Below are 18288 nucleotides of genomic sequence, written 5' to 3' on the forward strand. Positions count from 1 at the left end.
GTATTGTATTAGAGAAAGACCGTATTGCATTTGTAATCCTAAAACTGAATAGGTTCTCCACCTCTTCTGATTAGCTTGGGTAACCATGACATGCTGCTAGGCGTCAACCATGGTTTGTGGAAGCCCTAAAAGTGTATTATCACTAACGGGAGAATTGAAAGTAAGTTCCAATTCACAATCGATTTGAAAGAGTTTAAATCGCTCACTGCCTCGCTAAAAGGAACCTAATGGATCGTACACCGTGTAAGGTAAAGATTGAAGATTCAACGGAGATGAGTAAGAATAATTAAATGGTTTAATTATTTATGGCAAGGATTAATTAATATGTTAATTAATCAAACGAATAAGTTCGTTAAAGACCTCGGGATAGTTTTGGACCTTAAGGCCCAATGGGTTTCGAACGTCAAGTCCATTGACTTAAGTTGTATGACAACTTAATGAATAATGATTCACAAAGGCCCAAATAGCCCAATAAATCCCCTTAAATTCGGCCATTTAGAGGAGGGTAGTGAACTTGGCTTAATTGCAAGTTTGCCACTCCATTGTGAGGTGGTATAAAGACATCTTTATAGCCATTTCATCCTTAGGGTTTTCTAAGGAGTAAAGATGAGAACAAACTCTCCTTTCTCTCTAGAAATGGCCGGCCACCTTGAGGAAAAACATCTAGCAATCTACTTCCTCAAGGTCACTCATTTCTTCTCCAATCTTACCTTGGTGTGGAGACTTAGAGGTTCTCAATTTTGGGAACTTGGAGAAACCTTTTCATCCATCCAAATCCATGGATCTAAGATGCAAGGAATGAAGGCCCTCTCTTTGGGTGATTAGCCTTTGCTTATGCAAAGAGGAATCTACAAAGGTATTGATTTCTCAACTCACTTTGTTTTGAGTTGAGTCTTGGTTCACCTATCTACTATGCTTTGAAGTTCATGGGTTAAGTTTTGTTTTTGAGTGCATATAAACATGATTCCGCCTTTTAATTGTTAATTGCATGTTGTTGATGTTGCTCAAATGAACTTGTTTTTCACAAATCTTCCTTCAAGTGGTATCAAGAGCCTAAGTCTAGTAGTTGGTGAATCCTTTTGGGTTTTGTAGTTCATTGTTTGTGATTTGAATGTTGTAATTGTTACAAGCTTTATTCTTGCTTCTTTGAATGTAAATTTTGTTAGAAAATTTGCCATCTCAAATGTTGTAGATGTAGTTCATATGAGCATGAATTTTGGAGCTAAATTTTGGTTCCATGTTTTTGGGGAAATTCGGCCAAATCCAAAGGGTGGATTTTTGGGTTCTTGTTTGACTTGTTAAAAGTGTTTTAAAGTGACTTTTGGAACCCCTATGTACCCTAGTATGGTTGTATGTTATTTCCCTTAAGTTTGAGTGGTTTTGGTATGTTTTTGGGTGAAGAATGTTCATGGAGCTCTTATGGGTTTTCATGGATGTTCTTCATTGTTCTTGATATGTTCTTGCCAAGAACAAAAGGTTTGGTGTTTTGATTCAAAGTTTTGATTTATTTCATAAAGTTTTTGTTTTGAAATATTTCTTATGTTTAAATATATTAGATATTTATTTTGAAAAATTAAAGAAATTTTAGTGGGTAGGTGTGTAATGATTTATTCCATTTCACCCACCCCACTTACAAAAACTTTGAAATTTTTTTTTATTACTTTGCTTCAAAACCGGCCACCCTACTCAATTAGGGTCCTTGTGGGGCTTTTATGCAATTACATAAAGTTTTGATACTTTTGTGTATTTGTAGTTTGACCCAAAAGTTTACGTTTTTACGTAAAGGTCCAAAATCACTAAAATGACAAATTGTTTTGCTCCTTTAATGAAGTTTTAGCTTTTGTGGAAATTTTTTGGGTTCTAGTTGTAATTACATGAAGTAGTGGACTTTTGTGTTTTTACAAAGTGACCCCAAAAGTTTAAGTTTTGCAAAATGGCCCAAAAGTTGAGGTCATAGCATTTTGGCCCAAATTAGGTAGAGAACAAAATTGTTTTGTCTCATTAAATGAGAATTGGATTTTCATTTCATTTAGCTCCATTTAAATCAATTCTATGGATACAAAAACCAAATGAAAATGTTGCATTCAAGTTTAATTAGTTAAAGCGTTAATTAATTAAAGAAAGGGTGATTATGAACCTAAGCCTACGATAATTGAGCTATGTGAATGGCCGTTTCAAATTTGTTTGAACCATGGGAATGAGTAGATTAAATTTTGGTTGTAATTTGATATGATCAATTGTTGTAAAAGAGCATAAGCTCTTCTTTACTTTAAAGTAATTTGATTTGATCAATTGTTGTAAAAGAGCATAAGCTCTTATTTACTTTGAAGTACTCCTTTCTTGTTTTATTCGATATGCATGAAATTGGAGTAGTTGGGTCCAACGCCCAATAAGACAACACGCCTTAATGTGATTAAACGCGTAACTAAAATCAATCACCATCCCTAGACCGAGATTCAACACTAGGCTCGTGTTGAATCGAATCAAAGGTTCATAGTCATCCTAAGGCCCTAAGGCAACTATATAGTCCATCAATGAATGCAAACCTTATGTTAGTAGTATCGTATACTCTTGCTTTAAAAACCGTTTTAAAAGCTTAGTGGGAGTATTATATACAACTAAATCAATCAAATGAACCAATAGTTGTAATAGGATCAAAATTGTTTTAATTAGATTAAAATGAATATTTATGTGATGAGACCTAAAACCCTCAACCAAACCATTATTAAGTTGATAAGCGAGAGATGCTTTGAATATCTCTTCGTGGCCTTCCACCGTGGTAGGCTCCAATCGTTTGTGACTTGTACACCGGCTTCACCCTATCATGGGGGAGTAAAAAGTGCATGCTTACACTCATGAGGAGTCTATACGCATATGATGAGGTGAGTGTAGGCAACGAGGATGGCCAACATCATATCATTGTGAGGCTATTCTTGAACCCCTTCATGAACTAAGCATGGTGGGAATAACTTAACTAAGTGCAATGGCGCCGATATCATATCATTGTGAGGCAACATTCTCTAGAGGCCAAATAAGATGGGTACTTGCAAGAGATGCAAATGAGTAAGCGTACTCTCTCATTATTATTAATGCTAGCCAACATCGTATCATCGTGAGGTGGGCTTGGTAATAATGAGCCTCCCATACCCTACTAAGAGTTTCCTCCAAAACTCTCGAATTCCAATGAGGGATATGGAATTTGCCAAAAATAGTGGGTGGTACTATTTTGATTTAAAGACCCGGATCAAATAGCTTAAAATCAATCAATTTATATTCGTTATGTATTTGTTTACCAATATATTTGCAAACGCTATCCAAAACTTGACAAAGAAAAACCGAACGCTTTAGTTTCCGAACTTGGTACCACAATCCCATAGATTGTCTTGAATGGATTGTAAAAGTGCCTAAGTAGTCTCATCCTCACAATCTTCCTATTGATAATGTATCAATGGAAGAACATGTTAGATAAGTCTACCATGAAGAGGACAATGCAAACTCTAGTGCTTGTCTCTTTGTTACACGAACAAGGAACTTGAGAAGTAAGCACAAGGGCATGGACACTTTATGTGCCATGATTCTCCATTTACAAATTGTTGTATGAAGAAATGAGAGTTGCCTTGAACAACTCTTGAAAGTTTGTAATTATGTTGAGAACATAAATGGTTGGTTGACAAAAATAGTCCATCAACATGGACTTATGATGATTTTGAATCATTGAATGTTGAAGTGTCAAAACACTTAACGAGACGGAAACTAGGCAAGGACTTCACCTTTGTGTCTCTATCCTAATGGTTCACTAAGTTTATTGTAAACTATATAGTGAACAATAACCGCACGCTCTCCAAATTGTTTGATGTGTATAACACATTTGAAATAAGTTTCAAGAGAGATAGTGGGAGTTTAGGGACCATGACTATTGTAGTCAAAAGGGAAGTCAAATGAAGAAGGCAAAATAACTCCAAGGGAACAAACTTTCTTTATGAAAGGATGGACATTGGAAGGGGTATTTGCAAGAAATGTCTTGCAAGTGTCAAGAACACACCTTTCGAAGGTGTTGTAAAATGTTCTTGAAAAGTTCATAACAGTTGGATCTTCTACTTGAATGCATGATTCTGTATTAGTAACTATGTTTTACAATTGTTGTAAAATGTGCTAATAAGAAGTAGAAGATTAATGAGAGAAGAGAAAGTACTTCACATTCCAAACGTGAATCGAATATAGATCTCTGCGAGAGCGGATTGTACTTACTTCCTCATATGAACTACCAAAGAAATTGGAAAAACCAAAGATTGTCTTTATGTTCCAATTTTAAGGAAATTAATTGTCTCTATAGTAGAGATGATGTGGTAGTTTAACTGTTTAGAATACGATGATGCTTAAAACCCAAAAGGTTGCAAGGTAGTGACTAATCCCAACTGAGTTGTGATACCTCTAAAACATAAGTTACGAGTTGGTCATAGATGGATGCTTTGGATCGTTAGATCCGGATCCAATACCTTCTTGTTATATTGTATAGAGGCGAAATGTTCGAATCTTTATTCTTTTGGAAAGAAGAAAGAATCACAAAGTTGTTAAGGATAATTCACTTAGATGTTAGTGGCACTTGTCCACAACATAATACTACTCATGTTGTATGACATTCACCGAAGATCACTCTCGGTTGGACTATAGTTTATTTTGAATAAACACAAGTCCGAATACTTTGTAAAAGATTTCAAAGAATTCAAGAAATGTAAGTTGATGAGTAAGACGTCTAAAGTATTTACCTCCTTGGATTTGATCCAAGGAAAGATAACACTTTAGATGAGTTTCCTTGAAAGATATCAAGGAAAATAGCATCATAAGATAATGAATTTCTCCATTAGGAGAAGAACGAACTTGAATAAAATTTAGTTCGTTAGATGTTATCTATTACCCATATATAGGATATATATACTTCTAAAACAATATGATTGTCAATTAGAAGATCTTCCAAAATTTTCATAACTCCATAAGATGTAGTTGGAAAGAAAGACAAATCTTAAACATGTTAAGATTTGGGGTTGTGTGCTAATAAGCAATATTTGTTTGATATGATCAACAAATATAACAACCTAGTTCCTACACCACAAGCTCCAAGGTAGTCGAGAAGGATTTATAAATCGTCTCAGTTGAATGGTTTGAACTTTATGACTATGTCATAGAGTTACACCTCTTAATTCGAAAGAAATAAGAATGAAAATCCTTATGACTACACTTAGTGGGAGCTATAAGCATCTTATGAGAAAAAGGATCAAATCGTTTGATTTCTCATAAAGATGTAAATGAATCTTTTGTTTACTAGGTTTACAAAAGATTAGTGGGAGTTAATCATATTCCTAAATTTGAATATATATATACATGATATATATATAATTTTGAAAATGAAAGGAATTCTTCATCGTTAAAGTTATGACTTTAAGCATTCTATAATGATAGAATGTATATGGGAGACATAGTCTACATACATGGGATGGAAATCTATAATGATAGATTTCAAGATATAATTGGATTATATAAATCCCTAAAATAGACAAGAGATGCTAGGAAGTTTCTCATATGATGATAAACTTCAATTAGAATGACAATTCTAGTAAGACTAGGAAGTTGTTCTTCTCAAAGGGAATGTACCCTTTGACTCCCAAAGAAATAAATAGAATCCTTTATGCATACGCAGAAAGGTGATTTATGTATTTCATATTGTATGAAAACATTGATATAAGTTGTACCTAGAACGGTACAAGATGATATCAGTGCAAGCCCAGGATCAGAACCATGGCAACTGTCAAGTGAATCCTTAGGTATTTAAGAAATACTAAGGATGGATTCCTCAAGAATAAGGAAGAATTAGAGTAACGTAATGGAAGCGTAAATGTATTAGATTATGAATCTAATCCATCATAGAATATCTCTTCATTATGAATGAAGTGATAATGAGATATCTCTTTATTATGACTAAAGAGATATTTGGGTGGAAACGTTAAAAGTAATGACTTTAATGTGTTCCATCATGTATGCAAAATATATTGCCATATAGAAGCTTACAACATTGTTGTTTGGATGGGAAAGTTCATTTATGAACTCTCCATTCGGTTCCAACCAGAAAGTGTATGACACTAATGGGGCGATAGCTCAAGCCAGGGAATCAAGGTCTCATCAAGGTCCGAACTCAAATGAGAGACTGAACCACATGATTGAGAATCATGTATAATGGTGACGTCGTTATTCTCAAGGTTGCTTCTATGGATAACATATAGATATTCATTGTTTAGGCCTACTACTCAGCCATTTATGAAATGAATTACAGAAGAGGTATCATCACTGATGACTAAGCTGATTGGCTCTAGTGCAAGTGGGAGATTGTTGGAAATGTGCCCTAAAACCAATCATATGATGATACTTTACGGACATTTCAAACTAATGTAGTTTAAATGTAAAGGGCAAAGATTATTGTTTGAGCCGTCTCATATAAATGTTATATGCTTAAACGATAAGTCCAAGGAATATGTGATTGGAAGAATGCGATCTAAAGAAGTTAGATTCATGAGACCATTCTTTCGTTGACACATCCTAAACGTTCCTGATCATAGGATTGTCAATTGGGCATTGACAGTCCGTTAAGATCAGTACGTGCTATGTCTTCTCTCAGGGAGAGTGACTAGTCTCGAGTCATTGGTGTGTGTGACATCAAGACAAGTACGTAGGTGCTCAATAGAGAATGAGTTCACTGGACACGATCAACGAAGAGTTCTCATATTCATGTCACATGAGAACTCATGGTTGGGATAATGCAAATTAGTCTTTTGACCTGAGGCATCACAGTTGTCTTGTGGTTAGGTCCTTAATCTTTGATTATGTCAAAGTCACTCCATCAGGAGGGTGTCCACGACATCGTTGGGGTTAAGCCACTTAGCCATGGAGGCAAGTGAATGCGCAACAAGGGATCTCTAACCTTCAAACTGTTTGAGGGAGAATACTCTATGATATGATTTAGAATCTCTGGCCAGAGTATGAATGAGATGTTGGAATGCGTTCCAGATCACATTCAAGGTAATCATATAAGCACAAGACTCACATTGGATAGTAGACATGAATAAACTATCAAACCAAACAATGTGGTCAAGAGTATTGTATTAGAGAAAGACCGTATTGCATTTGTAATCCTAAAACTGAATAGGTTCTCCACCTCTTCTGATTAGCTTGGGTAACCATGACATGCTGCTAGGCGTCAACCATGGTTTGTGGAAGCCCTAAAAGTGTATTATCACTAACGGGAGAATTGAAAGTAAGTTCCAATTCACAATCGATTTGAAAGAGTTTGAATCGCCCACTGCCTCGCTAAAAGGAACCTAATGGATCGTACACCGTGTAAGGTAAAGATTGAAGATTCAACAGAGATGAGTAAGAATAATTAAATGGTTTAATTATTTATGGCAAGGATTAATTAATATGTTAATTAATCAAACGAATAAGTTCGTTAAAGACCTCGGGATAGTTTTGGACCTTAAGGCCCAATGGGCTTCGAACGTCAAGTCCATTGACTTAAGTTGTATGACAACTTAATGAATAATGATTCACAAAGGCCCAAATAGCCCAATAAATCCCCTTAAATTCGGCCATTTAGAGGAGGGTAGTGAACTTGGCTTAATTGCAAGTTTGCCACTCCATTGTGAGGTGGTATAAAGACATCTTTATAGCCATTTCATCCTTAGGGTTTTCTAAGGAGTAAAGATGAGAACAAACTCTCCTTTCTCTCTAGAAATGGCCGGCCACCTTGAGGAAAAACATCTAGCAATCTTACTTCCTCAAGGTCACTCATTTCTTCTCCAATCTTACCTTGGTGTGGAGACTTAGAGGTTCTCAATTTTGGGAACTTGGAGAAACCTTTTCATCCATCCAAATCCATGGATCTAAGATGCAAGGAATGAAGGCCCTCTCTTTGGGTGATTAGCCTTTGCTTATGCAAAGAGGAATCTACAAAGGTATTGATTTCTCAACTCACTTTGTTTTGAGTTGAGTCTTGGTTCACCTATCTACTATGCTTTGAAGTTAATGGGTTAAGTTTTGTTTTTGAGTGCATATAAACATGATTCCGCCTTTTAATTGTTAATTGCATGTTGTTGATGTTGCTCAAATGAACTTGTTTTTCACAAATCTTCCTTCAGTGGGAAGCACGAATACCCTAGTGATGTTGGGATTCGATGTGGCACAAACACACATACACCAGCAGAGGTTGTGATTGTGTGTGACACAGTGCATGGGAAAGATGGCAAGAGCCCAAAATGGCTTAACTAGTTCCCGGGCCGGGTTATCACCAAAGCCAAAGGGCTAGTGATGTGGATCAAAGCGTAGGCACAAGCAGGCCCAATAAAAGGGTGCTATGTGAGATAGACCAAAGGAATCAAATGCCCGTTAGGGCTCGAATTTGGATCTTCAGGCCACCCTAGCGGCGTTGGGTGTGGGGATCTGCCGGAGATGGTCAACGACGCCGCTTCAGGCGGTGTTCCATGGTCTGTGCAAACAATGGTTCATTGAAGAACCAAGATTTGATGACAGATGGTGAACCTAAACGTTAGGGGTGGTGAAAACCAAAGGGATTTGAGTGAATCCTACGAAAAAATCAAGAAATTCTTCTGGAATTTGGAAGATTGTTGGTGAAAATGATGAGTTTTGTCCAAATCACATGATTGTCGGTCGTGTTTTCGTTGGAAAAATCGACAAGGGGGACTCGGGCTTTAGGCCGAGGGTTTCAGATGGGGATGATGGTGCCTAAAACGCACCGTTTGGTTCTGGGCTTGCTGCCTCGTAATCCGTGGTTGGGCTAGGCTCGCCAAGCCGACGCAGGCTGCTGGCGGCTTACACGGTGGCGTAGCATAAAGCCGGGAATGTTATGGTTTTACGAAACCCCTTTTTTTCTTTGTTTTTTTAGATTAATTCAACATATAATTTAATGCATGAGCAGATATATGATGCAATTCATGGCAATATCAATTCACATAATTCAACAATTATACGTATAATCATACACAATTTATGTCGAATCTAAAATTCGAAAAACGTAAAGTTGGGTAATGCATTATGGTGAATGTTCATGCTATCAGGGTTGCAAAAATATCGAGACAAACATCATTGTTTTGAAAGAACCTGATTGCGTGATGATATTGATGAACTGGTTTGATGCAGAAAACTTCCACGTCAGATTCCTAAGTGCAGTGGTAGAAGCATGTTGATAACGTGTTGTGGCCTATATTTGATTGACAGGGAGAGAGAGGGCTGGCGACACAGAGAGAATAGAGAGAGAGGTGTGTTTGTAGGGTTATGTAGAGGATGTTGTTATTCCCTTTACGTAGTGCCTTTATTTATAGTAATAAGAGAGAGAAGAAATTCTTCTCCTCCAAGGAATACAAGTCCTAATAAGAAAGAATAACTAGAATCAAATCTAATCTAGGATTTACACAATCACACTTAAATAAGAAGTTCATAACACTGTGTAGTTTTTATCGAGATTTTTCTGCTGCTTCACTCTTTGTTATTTGCTCCATAATGTTCACACATGATTTAAATCAACCCCTTTATTTATTTTATTTTTTGGGTACAATCTCTGTTTTTTGGTTTGTAAAATATTTTATGGTTCAACACATACCGTTGTATTTCAATTTCAAATATGAAAAATGCTAAGGAGACTCTTTCAAAAGTGGGACTCTCTATCTTTGTCACCATATGTTTTTGGCACAATGTTTTATAATGTTGGCATGAGAATTGACGTTAAACTATGAGGTGACAAAGAATCTATGGAATCCCATTTTGAGAGAGCCCCCTTATCATATCTCTTCAAATGTTTCTACTCATTAGGAATGCCAAATAAGTTAACACTATTATTAGCAGTCACCTACCTTTTGATGTCACCAAATGCAAAACAACCCTTTTTTCAAAGTACTAAAGTGCTTGGTTGCAACAAGTTTATTTTTGTATGGTGTTAGCTTCATCTGTGTATCATATATGGCTTTAAACATATTCTTCAATATTACCATACAAACTAGAAAAGTGCAGAGGAGTTAATCAGTAGTCGTTGTTTCCATTCTCAGTCGTTGGTAACTCGGTAGTGTCATCAAGTACATGAAGCATTTATAATCAATACTCAACATCTAGAATATAGGGTGGTGTTACATACTCTGAATTCATGTACCAAATGATGTGACACATTTTACATTGTATAAATTTTCATTACAATTATTCATCAAATTTGAACTTAAGTTGAAGTAAAAATTTGATTAGTGCCACATCATTTGGTGCATAAATTCGGTGCAAAATTTTATTATGCCTAGCAGTTGGTGTACATAGCACCACCATTCTGTTAGTGTGACAGAATATTCTATTGTCTTCTTCCTTTCACTAGTTGAAGCACAGGTGGGGCTACCATGAGTATAGCTGCTGAAAGTCATGGTTTGCCAACGAGGGTGGCGGTCGTTAATTCTTCGAGTGGCAGAACGAACAAATCCACCAGCAAACGTCTCATCGCCAGCGATTCATCGACTCCTCCCCATAAGAAATAAGCAGTCGGTTCCCTTGGTGCACACAACTTAGGGAGGCCTAGCCTAACTCTTGTGCCAACTAAGGACGCTTCGGCGAAAGAGTTTGACATCTTCCTCCCAGTCTGTCGGGGAGTGCTTGAAGGTGATTGCATAGCTGTTTATTTAGTCTCTGAGGTGGGCCGGTCAACCAAGTGGCAACAACTATCGATCTCCATGTAAGGGTAAGTCACAAGCTCTGGACTTATTCTTTTCATAACCAAAAATTCTATTCTTCTTAATAACATTGCCTTTTGTCCTTTTATAGGCTCTGTTTGCCACTACTAGCGCTTGAAAAGCTATTTAGTAAGGAAAAAAATGAATGTTGAGAATGAGCAAGCCTTGTTTAAGTTAAAGAAGAACTTGAAAGCAAAAGAGCTTGAGATGGGGTTGTTCTGCAAAATGGTCGAGCTGGCGAATAAGGAAAATGCTTGGCTGTGACAAACAACCAAGTATCTGGGGAAGGAGTAAAGGCAAGCCACCTCTAGCCAGTTCCAGACCTCTTTGGAGTTTGATGAGACTAAAGATAATGTTCGGGTTCTGCATGAGAACGACGTCTTCAAAAGCTCTAGATAACACTATGTCCAACAGTACTTTAGACATACACAGTTTTCTTCATACTCCTGAATGTATCCAGTTCTCCAGCTATATGGACTTCTATAAAAAGGTGAAGGCAATTCACCCCGACTATGACCTGGATGTCGGGAGTGAGGAAGAGGTTCCAAGCATGACGAGGTGGAAGAGGCAATCATTACAGAAGTTCCCTAGAACACCATCCCTTCCACTTTACCACCTCTTGAGCAGACGACCGGGACCTCAGTTGAGCACACCATAGCCCCTTCTTGTGACCAAACGCTTAACTTCCCCAAGCAAGACTCTTAAGCCATTTGATCTCTTTACTAGATCAGGCCCCACATCTTTCTTTATGCTTTTCTTTTTAAGCTTTTTGAACACTTCCACTTGGGTTGTAGTAATTTTTCGCTTTTCCCTCTTGGACTAGGCCTTAAGGGTCGTTTTTAATATATTTATGGATTATGTATTTTATGCTTTGTTGTTGTGTGAATGTATGATGGATCATCTTTTAACCTTTATATGACTGTGATAATTAGTTTAAACTTGAAAGTCATTAAAGTCGGGAAGATCTGTGTATGCAGGCTTTAGTGTAGTAAGGGCCGACCTGGTTTAACTTTATTTTTCAACAAACTTCTTTCTTATTCTTTTTTTTTTTTTTTTCAAAATTGGAGTATGTCTCTTGCATCCCCCCCTCCTAAAATTCAAAGGAGTCAGGCAAGTCTTCCATTTATAAAATGTGGCCCATGTTCCCACCGTATTTCCAAAAGGTGGTCTGCATCCTTACCACAATTTTATTTACACCATACCTGGCCCATTTCCAACTATAGAACTGTTTGAGATGCTCAATATTCCAGGGTAAGTCAATTGTCATCCTTCGTGGTCAATTAGTGGATACATTCCTAGTCGCTCCACCTCGACCACCTTGTCTGACTCTTCCTAACGTGGAGCGAAAATGCATGTCGCCTTCTCCTTTGTAAATGGCGTCACAACTCGTCACACCAGATCCCCATGGCTAAAATTCCTTTGGCGAACATTCTGGTCATAATGCCGAGCAATCTTTTGTTGCTATGATACTTGATGAAGTTCAGCCTTTTCCTCAAGGAAATCCAAACTAAGGCTAGTTGCTCACGATTCTCCTCAAGGTTGAAGAACTCAACTCGATGAGTGGGCTCATCCACCTCAGCGGGTATGACTGCATCCGATCTTAACATCAAAGCAAATACCATTTTGTCGGTGGCACCCTTGTGCGTTGTTTAATACGACCACAAGACCTATTGATTAGAGCCGGCCAATCACCTTTGTCCAGGGTAGCAGCCAGCTATCGCTTTAAAATATTTTTTATGATCTTGTTGATGGCTTCTACCTGACCACTTTCCTTTGGGTGGTATAGTGAGGAAAACGCAAATCGATGCCATAACCTGAGCAATAATTTCTAAAACTCAAGTTGTCGAACTACCAACCATTATCCGTGATGAAGACCTTTGGTGTTCCAAATTGACAAATTATGTTTTGGGCACTTGGGGTACAGAATACCTAGCTTATCCAAGTGTTTGATCGGTATCAACTGCTTAATGTTCTATTTCGATACCAATACTAGTCTCGTTAGACCGTTTGCTCAGACATTCTCCACCCATAAGAAATAAATAATGGTACTTCAAAAACATCTTCACCGACACTTACATTGTTTAACATAGGCTGCCATGTTCTCGTCCGGAGACTGAAATTCCCTAGACTCCATTAGTCGGGCAATGCTTCTTAAGCAGTCGTCTTGCTCGAAGAAGCAGCCAAATCCTTCAACGTGTTCCTTTGGTTATTGGGCGGAGTGAAATCTAGGATAAAGTTTACCATAGCCTGCCTTTTGTGAGCGTGCCTTGCCTAGAAGCGGATGTTAAATTCCTCCAACTTAATCGCACACTTGATTTGCCTCCCCGAGACCTCAGGTTTATTCAACACTTACCAGAGCAGATATCCAGTAAATACCACAATTGAGTGAGCTTGGAAGTAAGGTCGGAGAATCTGAGCCGACATGCTAAGGGTTGGCGTTAACTTTTTGACTTTTGAATATCGTGCAATGCTCGGTTAATATAGTACACCGGTTACTGTATTACGCTCGTCTTCCTTTATAAGAACAGAGTTAATTGCCGACAACAAAACTGCCAAATATATATTAAGTAGCTCACCGTTCTCGGGTTTGGATAACATTAGCGCTCGACCAATGTGCATTTTCTGGCCAACGAATTCTTGTTGGCATTTTGTCGTCCATTTAATCGTCCGCGTAGCTCTTGGGAGTGCTTTGAAGAAATGTAGGCATCGGTCTGTTGATCTAGAGACGATCCGGTTTATAGCCGCCACACGGACAATGTGATTCTAGATTTCCTTCTTTGCTTGTGGTGGTGCCATGTCGGTGAGTGCCCATATTTTCTCTACATTCGCCTCTATCCCTCTCTAGCTTACCATAAATCCTAAGAACTTCCTAAGCCAATTGCGAAAGCAGACTTATCAAGGTTCAACTTCACCTTGTAGGCATCGAGGATTTCAAACACTCTGGGCAGCTTGGCCACGTGCTGATTTTCCTTCCTACTATTCACAAGTATATCGTCTACATAAACCTCCACCATTTTCCCTATATGGTCGGCGCACATCTGCGTGACAAACCACTGATACATAGCCCCCGAGTTCTTGAGTCTGAAAGGCATTACGATAATGAAGTCCTCGGTCGGTTTTGAAAGTTGTATTGTTCTAGTTGGCAGGTGAATGGAAATCTGGTTGTACCACGAGAAAGCATTGAGGAAAGCTAAGAATTTGTGACCCACGGTGGCATCCACAAGTTAGTCGATACATGGTAGAAGAAAACTATCATTCAAGCATGCCCCATTGAGATTCGTGTAAGTCGTACACATGCACCAATTGTTTGATTTTTCGACCGAAGTTGCCTTCTTGACCATCACAATGTTTGCTACCCATCCTTGGTAATCTACCTTCTTGGTAAATTCAATGTTGAGTAGTTTATCCACTTCCACATTCATGACCTCATAACGCTCAATCTCATAGGATTTCTGCTTCTGGCGAATGGGTCTGCAGTGCAAGTCAAGGTTGAATTTATGCGAAATGATGTTTCGACTATTCTCGGTATGCCAGTATAATGGTCTCGAGGTGTTCTTAACCTTTGTTATCCCTCGGATCTGGTGCAGGCGACTCTCCAGGGGGAATGGGCGATCTTGTTAAGCACTCAGGCAGTACTCGGGCCTCTATTTTTTGTTCCCTTTGTCCTATGGGTCATGTGGCGTCAATGGAATGAGCCATCTCTGCTTTCTTACGGCTTGACTAGGGGAGTTTGACTACATTGTCATGGAATGTCTAAGTCAGTTGGGTAGAAAACACAACCAAATTGTATGCGTTTTCGATAAACGATGCCAAATTGTTAACGCTCAAAATTTGCATGTTAATAAACTTAATACAATTAACCCTTGGTGGGTTCGGAATCGGAACTGAAATGAAATGAGACTCAATTTAAGTGGTTCACCCCTCAAAACTACCTACATCCATTTGTTGCTCGGATTGCATAGATTTCAAAGGTTACAAATAGTGCTCGACTAAACCTTATATAATTCTCTTTTCCTTTAGTTGTCCGACCCCCTTACAAGAGGTTCTCACTTGTTTATATAAGCCCTTAAGAGCATCTCCAAAGGAGATGTCAAAAAGTTCACATCAGCAATAACGGTAAAAAAAGACAGCACTAGTATTTTTCAACCGAAATGTCAATTCCTATGTGGCATGACATGAAATGGTAGAAGAGTGAGTTACTATCAAATTTGACAGCATCTTCAAATTTATTTTAGTGGGTAATAAATGTTTTTTTTAATAATTTTTGTTATTACCTTTTTTTTATAAAACACTAATTACAATTATAAAAAATACTAATTACAATTATGGAAAGTAAATAATACAATTAATAATAGTTTATTTTTAATGGGTAATAAATGTTTTTTTATAAAAAAATTTCAAACGATAGATTTTGTTAGATTAGATATTAGGTTAGCCACCAACGGGGTTTGAATCCACGATGTCATGCAAGGGCTCAACGTCTTTCCACCACTGTTGTGGAGCCAAAAATAATCAAGTGGCGACATGTGGATTTTTAGGTGAAGAGAACAAAATTACCCTCGAGACACACCGGGTTTCCTACATGTGAGCAGTGGAGAATCATCCATCAACCGAGTCAAGAGTGCCCAAAATAGGTAACAAGTTCAAATTTATCTCATCCATCTTTACTCCATATCCTCTACAAGGAAATCATTCCATAACCTTCAAAACCTTCCGTATAAATTAAATTAATTAGGCTAATTAATGGATTGATTCCTAATTAATCCATTAATTACCAAATTAATCACCATTACATCACCCCAAAAACATCCAAGGGCCGGCCACTGTCTCTTCCAAAGAAGGCCGGGCATGCTCTATAAATAGGATTCCATTTTCTTTCAAAGACTAGTTCCACACTCTTGCAAAACTCCCAAAAGCTCTCCAAACACTTTTCTCTCTAAATTCTAACTTTGGCATCGGAGGTTCTTCGGCCAAAGCCCCCCCCCCCCAATCATCGTGGGTGCGTGAGGCTCTTGGCCTTGACCTAAGGTGTTATTTATTTTGTAGGTGCAATTTTGTCCAAGAACAAGGAAGAAGAATTTTACATCCACAAATTGGTGTTTTCATTGAGAGTTGAGTCCCACACTCATAGAAGACTCTCGCATCCAAGATTTTCTATTTTCTTGTCCATTTGTAGATTTTTCGTACATTCTTATTATTAGAATTTTTTAATTGCAAAAATTCTTTGATAAAACGTAAAATAGAAATACAATGGCTAGAAATTTAGAAAATTCAACGAATGAAAATTTCAACATTCAAGAGATGGGACTACGGCGATCCACGAGGCTAAATGTGACAATAGGTGGAGCGGCACCACCACCACGAGTTTCCACCACGGGAACCACCGTGGTAGTTACCACGGTAACCACTCGTGGCAAGGTCCATGGTGTCACCACCACGGCCCAAGCCGTGCCATCCAAGGTGGCTCACGGCACTAAGGCCACGACCCAAGCCATGTCACTCCATGCCCAACGCGTTGCTAAGCTGAGCCCAAGCCTCGTACCCGCATGCATCATACGCCGAGCAGCCCACTCTCGTAGCCCAGCCTGTTCCCGTGGCAAAGCTTGCTCCCGCGACATTCTAAGTAGCCCAAATTGGCCCAAGACTATCTGCCCGGAGCCTACCACACTTCCACTGCACAAGGAGGCATATTCCTTCCAAGCTCTTCCAATCCAATTGGCGAACAACACTTGTCTCGACAAGTCATAGAGTGGACGAGCACCCTTGCACAACAGACAACCTTGGTGAATCAACTCTTGCAACACACAGAGATCCAATGTGCCCCGGACGAGGTGTCCCGAAGAAGGACAAAGGCAAACGAACCTCTCCACCAGCATCCCAGCAAGCAGCCACTTGACCGGTCACGAACCGAGCGTTCTAACGGAGTACTCTCCTGACTAGACCCCTGAGATAACGTATACTCCTGTTTTAGTGCATGGAGGAGCTTGCACTCTCAGTTAAGCCTATGGACAAACATATACTCACGGTGGAGCCAAAAATAATCAAGAAGCGACACGTGGATTTTTAGGTAAAAATGACAAAATTACCCTTGAGACATATCGGGTTTCCTACACGTAAGCAGTGGAGAATCATCCATCAACCGAGTCAAGAGTGCCCAAAATAGGTAACAAGTTCAAATTTATCTCATCCATCTTTACTCCATATCTTCTACAAGGAAATCATTCCATAACCTTCAAAACCTTCCATATAAATTAAATTAATTAGGCTAATTAATGGATTAATTCCTAATTAATCCATTAATCACCAAATTAATCACCATTACACCACCGAAAAAATATCCAAGGGCCGGCCATGCTTTATAAATAGGACTCCATTTTCTTTGAAAAACTAGTTCCACACTCTTGCAAAACTCCCAAAAGCTCTCCAAACACTTTTCTCTCTAAATTCTAACTTTGGCATCGGAGGTTCTTCGGCCAAAGCCCCCCCCCCCCCCCCCCCGCCCTAATTCATTGCGGGCGCGTGATGCTCTTGGCCTTGACCTAAGGTGTTATTTGTTTTGTAGGTGCAATTTTGTCCAATAATAAGGAGGAAGAAATTTGCATCCACAACTATGGTAAGGGACCACTTGCAAATGTTTTTTTTTTTTTTTTTTTAATTTTTTTTTTATAACTTTTGTTATTATCTTTTGTTCTCTTGCAGGACCCAAACATATCAGGTCGACATTTAGCAATGAAGTGATGTTTGCTCAGTCGGAATTGCACATCCTTATAGATCAATACATGTTGAGCGACCTATTCGACCTTGATTAGGTAACAATGTCACTCTAAGCAATGTTTCAACCACCTTATGTCCCGTCCTAAACTTCTGTTTTTTATTGGTGATTGACACGTGGCCTGATTGGTGTTTGTGTAGGCCTATTCCTAAAGCCTTGTGTCATAAAGTTGTCAGTCTTCCCATGGGTTCTTGGTGGTCAGAAAGTATTTTATGTTTCTCAGTCGAACCAGGCTAGTAAGCAGTTGGCTCTAACGCTTGGGCATATCCCTTTTTAACTCCCTTGGGCCTTGGGTTTCTTAATCTTCTATGGGCTTTGACCTTAATTGGAACTTTTATGGCCTCTTTCCCGACCTCCACTATTTTCTGAGGTGAAAAGGACCCTGAATTAATAGGCTTTTTCTCTTCAATATGCATCAAAAGCTAGCCAATTTTAGTAAATAAAGAGATATTTTCCATGTGCAAGAATACCAAGAGTTCCACTCAGTTATGTGAGTGAAAATTATCAAATTTCCCTTGACTTCTTCTTTACAAGTTTGATTTACGTTCTGTTTGCGCTCAAATGTCCATGTAGAAATTCCACTTAGCCCTTTCAGATGCATTTTCGTAATTTTACAACTTCAGATAAAACAAAATACAACAAAATTAGGAAGGGGTCAAAACAGTAAATATACAAATTAAGTGGCTGGTTCATCTAATCAATACTCAATATCTAGAACTTTTTTCTTTTCAACAAAAAAAAAAAAAAAAAAAA

General features: G+C 38.4%; 1 long non-coding RNA gene across 1 annotated transcript; it reads left to right on the top strand.

The window, feature by feature from the left end:
- Positions 1 to 10487: 10487 nt before the first annotated feature.
- On the top strand, positions 10488 to 11625 carry LOC148697232 (uncharacterized). The gene is made up of 2 exons (XR_015962111.1): positions 10488 to 10771; positions 10855 to 11625. It is a non-coding gene; the product is annotated as an uncharacterized LOC148697232 (long non-coding RNA).
- Positions 11626 to 18288: the final 6663 nt, after the last annotated feature.

Source organism: Pyrus communis, chromosome 5 (genome assembly GCF_041283825.1).
Source record: "Pyrus communis isolate YQ-2024b chromosome 5, ASM4128382v1, whole genome shotgun sequence".
In the NCBI taxonomy this organism is placed as follows: Eukaryota; Viridiplantae; Streptophyta; class Magnoliopsida; order Rosales; family Rosaceae; genus Pyrus; species Pyrus communis.